Raw genomic sequence first — 11,727 nt, forward strand, 5'->3', positions numbered from 1 at the left:
ACACTAGAAAGTGTGACATACTGCCCCTTTCCTGCCCTCTCCCTGCAATCAATCTCTGAAGAGTCTTTTCTGTGTCACCTGGAATCACAATCACATTCATTTTCCACAAAGAGCTATGTCACTCCTTGGAGGACTTTTCAAAATCTAAAGGGTTGGTTTGAGAGGAGAGATTTGCATTTTCTGTTTCTCAAAGGAAACATGGCTTTAAAAGAAACTGAAAAGTAGTTATCTAGTCTAAGCCCTCATTGTGCAGAGAAAAAACCGGAGGCTCAGAAGAGATGAGGAAAGGGCCTTATTAACAAATATTGCCTCAGTGCAGCACCAAGCCAGACCTGGCACTTCTAGGGGAGGATCTGGAAGGCCCAGGAGAATGAGTGTTAGAAAACAGAAAGAGAAGAAGCATACAAGGCCCCGTCTCTTCACCACCATAACATGAATTTCCACCAAATTACCCAGAATGGGTGCAGCCAATATTAAGTTTGTCAAAAGAGGTTATAGAATTCTCAACCATAGTGGAAATTCCAACATTTACTGTGCTTTTTTCCCAGTTCAAGCATCAATTCAGTGGGCACTCTGTACCAGGGACTACACGAGGCCTGGGGTTCTCCCAAATACAGATCTCTATTACCACGTGTGCAAACCACATTAAGGCCACCAGAAGAAAAGCGCCCACAGATAAGATGGAATTACTGAAACTGAAAGCAGCAAAAGAGCATATATTACTAGGAAAAACGGTGCTCCTAGTAATGGACACATGGACATAGAATGCAAACTGTGTTTAGCAGGCAGGAAAGGGGGGATTAACAGATACAAATTAGTAAATATAAAATAAATGACAAGGGCCTGCTATATAACACAGGGAACTATATTCAATTTCTTGTAGTGATTTATACTAAAAACAATCTAAAACATATATATATACATATGCATATGTTTATAACTGAATCTCTGCTGCACACTTGAAAATAACATTGTAAATTGACTACACTTAAATAAAAAATAATTTTAAAAAATAAGTAAAAATAAATGCAACGCCATTAAGAAAAAATAAAAGAACTCTCTAATCCCCTTAACTGTAGGTGGTCGAGAAATCTAGCTGCAAACACCAAGTCCACTGGATCACTCCAGCACTGGCTGTCACTCTTTCTGACCATCAGAGAGTCACTTGCTTCACTGAGGTTACTTTTCTCTTCTGTGAAAGGCTACAGTTGCAACTAACGATGTATAGAATCTCATCATTCACAAGCCCAAAAAGTAGTGAGAACTTCACATGGGCCAGGCTCTGGTCAGATGAAAAGATAGGGTCCCAGATATATTCATGGGTAGAAGAAGTTTATGCCATAAAGGTATAAATTCTTCCTGTTTTGATAGACAGATTCATTTCAATTCTGGTTAGAATTCCTACCAGATTTTTCTTGGAATATAACAAGTTAATTTATGGTCAGGAATAGCCAAGAAATTTCTTTAGAACCACCACTTGGGAGGGGTGGATAGGTCATTCATTTCCACTGCTCTTTCTGAAGTGATGAAAACGTTCTGGAATAATAATGGATGCACCACTGTGAATATGCAAAAAGCTGCTGAATTGTACCATTTAAATGGATGGAATTCATGGTTTGTGAACTATATCACAATAAAACTGTCCTATGAAAATTATTTCTTGACAATTATTTTTCAGTTTATACACTAGTCTGTCCCACAATTTAAGAAAAACAAAAAACCTAAACAAGCCAAACTCTGCCAGGAGCACTTTAGGACTGCAATATCCCTGGGTCTCCAAGGCCTCTGGTGGTGCTGTTCCTGTTAACGCACAATAGCTGGGCTGGGCTAGTTAGGGACTGTAACTATCTTTTGAAAATCGAGGATCACTCCTTTCACCCTGGGAGAGGGAAGGAAGGAGGATGTCACAGCCTCATGCCTTCAGCACATTTTTAACAGAACCAAGCCCTGCTTTCACCACTGCAATCCCTCTCACTATAAAAACACGTGACATCAACAAGCACCGCCATCATAACACCTGAAAGTGTTCAAGGTACTTACCTGAGGCAGAAACATGGAGGGGGGAGACAGAACCTCGCTTAGCAGTGACGCTCCCTTTTCCCGACTCCACCAGGAGAAGCTGGGCGTTAGAGCCGGAGGCTTTCAGCCCAGGTAGCAGCGCCCACGCCACAGAGCTGGTCCTCAGGGAGCGGGAAAGGGAGAGCAGGGCAGCCCCGGGGTCGCGGGGCAGGGAAAGCGGGGAGGGGGACGCGGGCTGCAGCCTCGCTCGGAGGACAGCCCCAGCCACAGTCCCAAGCGCCCGCCCCCGTCCGGGCCCGCAGACCCCGCCCGCCCGGGACACAGCCCGCCCAGGGGCGGGGACGGGCCGCCGGACGAGAAGAGGAAGCCCGGGAGGAGAGGACTAGCGGGAGGGAGAGGGGAAGGGGACGCCAGCCGCGGACTGAGGGGATCCCGGCTGGGTGAGAGATGGCAGGTGCACACCAGGCCCTGGACACTGTGGCCGGGACGCCGGGGCAGGTGGCGCTGGCAGAGGGGTCTGGCCTGAGCAATTCATCTGAACACGGGCTGACTAGCGCCCTTGGGGTCTGTGACAGGCGGACCGCCCTCCCGCAGCCGCCTGACCCCTTTCCCAGGAGCCCCCCACCTTGCACTTCCACAGTCAGAGGCCCCGACCCCAGGCAGGAACCAAAGGCCTACCGGGCGACGTAGTTGAGAAGCCTTTGGGCCCGATCCCCGGCTCGGATATGGAGCTCCCAACCAGCGGACCACTTGGCACTGACTGCGCATGCGCAGGAGGGCCAGCGATCCTCTCTGGGTTCTGTGAGAGAAGGTGGGACAGCGAGGGAGGGAGAAGATGGGAGCGGGTGGAGAGGACGGGAAAATTGGAGGGATACAGATGGACAGGATGAGCAGAGAGAAGGAAGGGATCTGGAGAAGGGAGGGTCTTAGAGGAGTTGGAGAAAAAAAGCTTTACCTCTGGGGCACCCCTAGGCGGCAGACCTGCCTCTGTACCCTTCTGTTACCCTTCAAGCCCCGCAGCTCAATTTTACCACCGTGATCCAACCCTCCGTCCGATGCTTCTGCAGAAACCCTAGGGAGATCACACCCGTTGCCCCCACGCGGAGCTGGGTTTTCTGTTGCTCTGAGAACCAAGCACCCGCAGGTGTTGTCGCTCAGAACTACCTTGGGAAGAGCACATATTCCCCTTTTACACGCTGGGAAACAGGCAGGCAGGATCTCTGCCTTAGCTCCACTGTCCCAGGTGTTGGGCTGGCGGGGAGCGGGATGGTACAAGATCAGAGCCCCAGACAGAGCAGACTGCCTGAGTGTTGGTGCATAGTCCCCATCCCTCCTGGGTAAACCATACCCCACCCTAGTGGAAACATCAAGGGCTCACAGTAGTTCCCTGGGTGTGGGAGAGCTGTCCTCATGTGAAGGAAAAGTCCAGCTGGGCTAACAAGCTAAGTCACAAATCTAAGTGTGATAAGTGTCAGTTTACTGATCTAAATTATGCTGGGCTATCTCGTAAATCTGAAGTTTAGTGTCAGTTTATTGGCCTAACAACCTAACTCGTAATTCCAAGCTCAACAAGTGTCAGTAATGTGATCTGTTACAAATTGATAAGCTCCAGTGTACTTATTCCTTGCTTTTTGTTCTTTGAGCCTTATTGGCTAATGCCCCCTTACTTGTAACTAAGCCTTTAAAACCTCATGTGCACGTCTTGGAGGTACTCAAAACTTCGGAGCCGAAGCCCCTCTGAGCCCACCGGCATAATAATTCTGAGTACTCCAACACTCCGATTGGTGCTTTTGTCTTGGCTGGCCTGTTTCCATAACACTCAGCTCCAGTGCCCAGCTTTCTAGGTAGATAGGAGTGTTACCAAGTCGAAATTAATTCTCCTCAGTGCAGGACAGGCCAATAAGTTGGGAGACCAGATGTTGGGGCATGGAATAGCAAGTTTCTGTAGACCTAGATGGCAAACTAATGTCCTGGAAAACCATCTCCCCAAGTCACAATTCAGGCTCCTTTCCTATGTGCTTGGTTAGTGCAAACTTCTTAGTGTAGGAATTCCTTCTTGTTAGAATCCTTTCTTCTTGCAGCTATCTGCGTGGGTCAGATCCCTGTAAACCTCCAACAAAAGAAACGTTATTTTCTATTCTGCAATTTGCTATCTTTTAATGAATGAAAAAGTGTTAAATATCCTTAAAGGTCAGAGCCTTCAGAATAGGGTCTCCTGTTTATTTCAGGCTCTAGGCAACATTGTTTTACAAGCAAGATGAAGCCTAGGTGACAGAGCATAGGGTTAAATTCAAAGGAACAAATCTAATATGGAGTCAGATTTGTTCTGTTATATTACCCGGCCAGATGCCACTTGAGGATTTAAACCCCTTTAAGTTAAAAATAACTAAAATTTTAAAGGAATTTACATACATAGGTGGGAATGTGCAAAGCATATCTGGAAAAGCACCCAAAGGATAGTAAACAGAGGCATCTCCAGAGAGGGCTGAAAGAACAGAGGATGAGGGAAAACTTCTTTCACTTGTGTATTTTTGTTCTCTGAGTTTTTTTTAAACCATTTCCTTGTATTTCTTTTTCAGATAAAAGAAATGTGTAATGGAGCAAAGGAGTAATTAGCTTAGCAAATACAGCAGCCATGGAATCATTAGTCATCACTTTTGATTTAAGCCAGAAAGCATTTTTTGACTCTCTCCAATGTGCTCTGTCCTGTTTTAAGACTTCTATTAATATTATTATTATTATTATTATTATTATTATTATTATTATTATTACTATTACTACAAGTACTACTACTATGACTATTACTATTATTACTATTATTTTATGAAATAATAACACGGTTTACCTCACCCCTGCCCATGGCTGGTGGAAAACCAACTGAGTTTTTCTTGAGTTGTTTTCCAAGGAGTAGAGATGAGTTTATAAACAGAACACATCTTCAGGGCAAAACAGGCAGTGTGCATTACCAGCAGGCCAGACAGCAATGAAGGGTTTTCAATAGAGGCACCCAGAAGCTGAGAGAGAAAGCCTCCAGGACACTACAAAAAGCTGCCCAAACTGCCATCTCCATGGTACTACTGAAATAGGAAAGAACAAATCTGACTCCATATTTGATCTGTTTCTTTGACTTTAACAAAGCCAAGTTAATATGCTCCGGTCTTTTCATGGGTTATGATGTCACAGAGGAAACGGACAGGTCAACAAGGAACCACTCTGCCGTGATCACGGAGCCGGGGAAAGGGATGGGCTGCAAGATGTATGAAGCAGCCACAACTGTGCCCGTGCTTCTAGGCAGGTATCCAAAATCGCCTCGACAAGGTGTCAAACATTTGTGCCCATGTCCTCATCAACAGACATGTATTAAAGACAAATGGAAACATATAAAAGGCCAATACCCTTGCTGGGTACACCGTCCAAAGAACAAAGTCTCAGTTTGACAACTGGCCATCTCGGTTCCATGGGATTCATTCTTGGAGAACCTTAAAAACCACTCTTCTGTCCTCAAGAATTGCTGCATATTTGTCCTATCTTTGGCTCAGGGATGCAGCACGTTCAAGTGAACTTTAATGTCTGCACAGATTTGACTGTCTTTTTCCAGGTTCACTTGTCCATTCAAAAGAGGCCTGAGCTAAGTCCATCCTCCGTAAGATCTATTCCCTCCAGTGACAGCTCATTGAGCCTGCAATTAAAAGCCAAGTGAACAAGACTGTCCTCAGCTAAAAAGTTCACCGATCTTTCACTGTTTTCTTAATCTCCTCTCCTGGCTAATTGCAACAGACTAACACCTCCCTCCACCAAGATACCCAACTATGTCATTTTTCTCCCCAAAGAGAAAATAAGGTCCATAAAATAGGAGACAACTCCATAGTCACCTCTGAATTCTTAGCATATAGTAATGTCAATAAATACAACTCAGATTATTGTTAGTTTCCTTTAAAACCTTTCTGGTTATTTGAATGAGACCTTGGAAGAGAGGTGTTTGCTGTCCAGTATCTTGATCCACAAGACTCTGGAGGCCTTTTTCGGAATAGCTGTTCACTGATTCATTCAAAATACAACTTATCAATCAAGGAGTAGCTGTGCTTTTCTGCCAGGAGTTTGTGGTCACTCTCATGCCAGAACAGCTTTAAACTATATCCTTACTTTGGATTTGTTATTTTTCCCCTCTTCCAACAAAATTGACTTTTCTTACTTTCTTGTTTTGAGGAATTTTTTTTTTCCTATTTCACCCTTTAGTAAAGCAAGATTCTCAGGATGGGCTTGGCCCATTATATGATCACCCATCCAACTCCTAGTGTGAGAGGTCTGGGGCTCACATCCCTCCCTCCTGTCAAGGCAACTGAAAATCAGTTCAGGAGCCAACCAGCACACCACGGCTTCTAACGCTCACGTATCTCTCAGAAACCCTGCTTTCTCGTTTGTCTTGGCTTCTGAGAATTTTCCCTCACTTTCTTGACAATGAGTTGTGCAGCTTGAAAGATGAGGAAGGAAGGTTTTATTTCTCAATCAGCATTTTAAGGAACTTGTGTAATGAAGGTTTTCAGGAGTTTCTAGTACCCTCCATTGCCGAGACAGAAAACACACTAGACATTTTCTAAATTTAGTTCTCATGTGCATTTTTTCTGTGCTTTTGTTTTCTTAACTGCTAACAGACATTTTTTAATTAAAAAAAAAATAAGGCCCCAAAAGAATAGAACACTGAAGGGGCAAACAAAATTAAAGGGCAAAGACAGAAAAATGATAACTACTCTACAAAGTTAATGTAATACATACACTATGTATCAGATCAGCAATTCTCAGTAACAGCTAATTGAAACATGACCATGAGGTAAAATTTCTCTCCTGTCAGGACATGGCCAACAGAAAATACAATTAAACCAACAAACTAATTTCCTAAGTCTGGCGAGGTACAGAAGTCTACAAGCTAAATGTGTCTTATTCTAGAAAAGAGGGAGTCTCACCAGCTCTTTTCTGTGGAGCCTGAGCCCACGGGAGGACGGTGAAGTGAGCTCTGTAAGTACCCAATTAGCAAAGTGAGTGATGAATAAATAGACGTGAGCTTTGATGACAGAGATAATACTACTATTCGTTTGTCCTTTAAAGTATGACTTCACGTTCAGTGATCAATACTTCGGCGTCCTTAGGAGTTGAGATTTTAGGAAAATGCACAACCTGGGCCCAGATCTCCTCTTTAAGCTCGTGACACTGCAGTTAGTTGTCTCAAAGGCAGCTCCAACTCCACATGCAAAGAGCTGACTTCACGGTGTTCCTCCCATAGCCGTCCTTACCAGGGCCCCTGGTCGGAGGGTAAGGTCTCCCTGCGTCTCCCAACTCAGGCCCATCACTCACAGATGTGAATGGACCCCTCCTTCAGGGACCAGATATCCTCAGACACCGAGTCCCACTACCCTCAACTGACCTACCAGATACTCACTGGCACTCACTCAGCACTGACCCTCTGCTGGAGACCACGCTGCACACTGCACAGTGTATCTCACTGGATCTCCACAATAGTCCTGGGAATTGGGTACATCACTGCTTCAATTGATTAGATAAATTGTTTCACTTCCTTGCGTGCGTGTTTCAAACTGACACGGCTACTAAGCCACAAGCCTGGGCCTGAAAACCACTTGAAAATTGGACACTGCTACACCTCGCAGCCACCCTACTCTGACTCATCACATCATCTCCTGCCAAGCCTTCTAAATGTTTCCAAACATTCTAGAAGACAAATATGAACTATGAGAGCACCCCACTCTCCTACTTAAAATCTGTCAATGATGGTTCACTCCCCTTAGGAGAAAGCCCAACCAGGCCTGAGCACAGCCTAAGGCCCCAGCATCCGCTTTCCCTGCACGGCCGCGCCGCCTCACCCACCACGCAGCTCTACACGTGCCGTGTCTAGGACAGGGATGCTGACTCCGCACAACCCAGGGCTTGTCTCACTCGAACAATGATCACCTTCTTCAGTGTTCATCTTCTTCATTGCTGACTCTCACAAAAATGTTTTCTCATGATGAATCAATATCTTTTTCCTTACAACTGCCCATCATTAATAATGAGCTCCCCCCAAAGAGAGAAGACCTAATTCTCAGTCTCCTTATCTGTAAAGTGAGAATAACAAGGAAATATGTGAGGTTTCAAGAGAAATAATATTCATGTGAGGCTGAGGGACAATTCCATCATACAGTAAGCATTCAATATGTGCTTACTTAATATTAATAAGAATATATTGCATTCTAGCAACCTTCAATCAATGTTTTATGACTTTGTCCAACAGACTACTGACAAACTGTTGGACGAACCACTTTGAGCAGATCAGCACAAGCATACTGGGAGAGGTAAGTGCTGACTCCAGTTACAGCTGCAGCCACCCAGCACTACGGGGCGGGGGCAGTTTGCTGAAACTCTTACATGTTGCTTGAGCATTTAGTTCTCATTATAGAATAAAGACAGTTGTTCTTTAGTCAAAGCTCCTGAAACATAAATCTTCAAAGATTGATGCAAATTAGGTTTCAAGTACAACACTCTCACTAGAATTTATTTGAAAATTATAGTCTTAGCTACTCCGCACATCAAAAGGGCATAATCTTAATGTATCTGACTAAATACACTGAAAGGGTTGTTTAAAAGTAATTAAGAAGAAGCCATTCAGAATAAGCTCTCAGTATCATCTGCACAAAGACCCACCCAAGGGTCTCATTTCTCACTTCCACATAGGTGTTTTCAAGTAGCTTACCTTGGGTCTTGGTTTCTTATAACACGGGGCGGGGAATAGTTGTGGATAGATTTATGTAGCAAATATATACCAAGGGTATTTGTTGTGAAGGAATTCTACAAATAAGAAGATTGATACATAGTCCCACCCATAAGAAATTCAGCCTTTCCATTTACAACAGCATTAAAAATAAAGTGAGAGATACATTTAACAAAAATTTACAAGATTTGTACATTGAACTTTTTGAAGTATCACCAGAATAAATTTTAAAAGATCTACATATATGGAAGACATCCCATTTTCATGGAATGATTGACAATATTATTAAAAATGTTAAGAATCCTCAAAGTGAACTATATATTCAGTGGAATCCCTATCAAAATTCCAGCTGACTTCTATGCAAAATTGAAAAACTGATCCCAAAATTCACATGGACCTGCAAGGGGCCCAGGACAGCAAAAACAACCTTGAAAAAGAAGAGTAAAGTTGGAGGACTCACTTTAAAGTGTACTAAAATGCTATAGTACTAAGTCAGTATGATACTGGCATAAGTTTGGATAAATAAGTCTAAGAGACACAATAAAAACCCACGGGGAAAAACTTACATTTACAGACACTTTTCCACTAGGGGGCCAAAAACACTCCATTGAAAGAATAGTCTATTCAACTAATGGTTCAGGGACAGCTGGGTATCTGCAGGCAAAAGAATCAATCTGGAATCTGAACACCCATATTTTATATAACAAATAAAATTAATTGAAAATAGATCACAGACAGAAATGTAAAAATTAAACCTATAAACTTTCTAAAAGAAGACACAGTATAAATCTTTGTGGGCCTAGGATAGGCTTTGGTTTCCTAGATACAAAACCAAGAGCACAAGTGATAGAAGGAAAAAGCAGATAAACTGGACTTCATCAAAACTAAAACCTTTTTCTTACAAAGGACATCATCAAGAAAGTGAAATGACAGGGGAAAAGGGTATCTCAAGTCAGAGAGTGCGTGCTTTGCAAAAAAATAAAATAAATCTTTACATCAAACTACCTCCCTTGTAAAGAAATTGTTTTAATGTTTAAAAAAATATAGTTAAAGGACAATGTGCAGAATAGAAGAAAAATTTTGCAAAGCATGTATCTAATAAGAGAGTAGTATCCAGGATATATAACGAATGCTTACAACTGAACAATACAAAAAAATACACCCAATTTTTAAATTTACCACGAATTTAAATAGATATACAAATGGCCAATAATCATATGAAAAGATGCTCAGCATCACTAGGGAAGTCAAAAACAAAATGAGATCTCATTTTACACCCACTAGGATGGTTATAACCAAAACATGGACAATAACAAATGTCGTTCAGGAGGCAGAGAAACCTCATATGCGGCCAGGGGAAAGGAACAATGTTGCAGCTTCTTTGGAGAAGTCTGGTATTTCCTCAAAAGCTTAGAGTTATATGTCTCAGCAATTCCACTCCTACATATAGAGTCATCTCTCAATATCCTTGGGGGGTTGGTTTCAGGAACCCCACACCCTGGATACCATAATCCAAGGATGTTCGAGTCCCTTTACAATCAACCATCTGGATTCATGTAGTGGAAACTACAGATATGGCGGGGCAAATGTACAGCCAACAGAATGAAAACATATTCTCATAAAAAATTTCACATCAATATTCATAGCAGTATCATTCAGAGTAGCCAAAAGTTACTAACAATATCCATCCATCAATGAACGGATAAACACATTTACCAAGAATAGGCCCACAAACTTTTGGTCATTGAAACTTTGACAAAGGAGGTGAGAACATACAATGGAGTAAAGACAGCCTCTTCAGCAAATGGTGTAGGGAAAACTTAACAGCTGCATGTAAATCATTGAAGTTAGACTACTCCCTCACAGAATATACAAAAATGAATACAAAATGTGTTAAAGACTTAAACATGTAGACAAGACACTATAAACCTCTTAGAAGCAACCATAGGCAAAACATCTGACATACATCTCAGCAATGTTTTCCTAGAGCAGTCTACTCAAGCAATAGAAAAACAACCAAAAATATACAAGAGGGATCTAATTAAACTTACAAGCTTTTGCACAGCTATGGAAACAGTAAGCAAAACAAAAAGACAACCAACCTATGGAATGGGAGAAAATATTTACAATAAATGAAACTGCTAGGGGCTTAATTCCCAGAATATGTAAACAGCTTTTACACTTAATAAGAAAGAAAAACAAACAATTCAATTCAAAAATTGGCAGAAGTCCTAAAGAAACATTTCTCCAATGAAGACGTACAAATGGCCAGTAGCCACATAAAAAAATATTCATTATCATTATCAGAGAAATGCAAATCAAAACTGCAATCAATTATCACCTCTCACCAGTCAGAATAGCCATCATTCAGAAGTTCACTGACAATAAATACTGGAAAGTCTGCGGAGAATTGGGAACACACCTGCACTGTGGTGGGGATACAGTTTGGTGGAGCCATTGTGGAAAAGTGTATAGATGTTCCTCTAAAGACATAAAATTGACCTCCCAGATGACCCAGCAATCCCACTCCTGGGCATATATCCAGAAGGAACCCTAATTGAAAAAGACACCTACACCCCAATGTACACAGCAGCACTATTTACAATATCAAGACATGGAAGCAACCGAAATGTCCACTGAGAGATGACTGGATAAAGAGGTTGTAGCATATTTGTCCAATAGACTACTATTCAGCCATAAAATAATAATAAAATAATGACATTGGCAGCAACATCAATGGACCTGGAGAATGTCATTCTAAGTGAAGTAAGCCAGAAAGAGAAAGGAAAATACCATATGAGATTGCTCACATGTGGACTCTAAAAAAAAAAAAATAGAAAGAAACAAAAAAATAAACTTATCTACAGAACAGAAACAGACACAGAGACATAGAAACCAAACTATGGTTACCAGTGGGGAGAGGGTGTGGGAAGGAATAAACTGGGAGTTCA

The sequence above is a fragment of the Vicugna pacos genome, unplaced genomic scaffold (genome assembly GCF_048564905.1).
Source record: "Vicugna pacos unplaced genomic scaffold, VicPac4 scaffold_124, whole genome shotgun sequence".
Taxonomy (NCBI): domain Eukaryota; kingdom Metazoa; phylum Chordata; class Mammalia; order Artiodactyla; family Camelidae; genus Vicugna; species Vicugna pacos.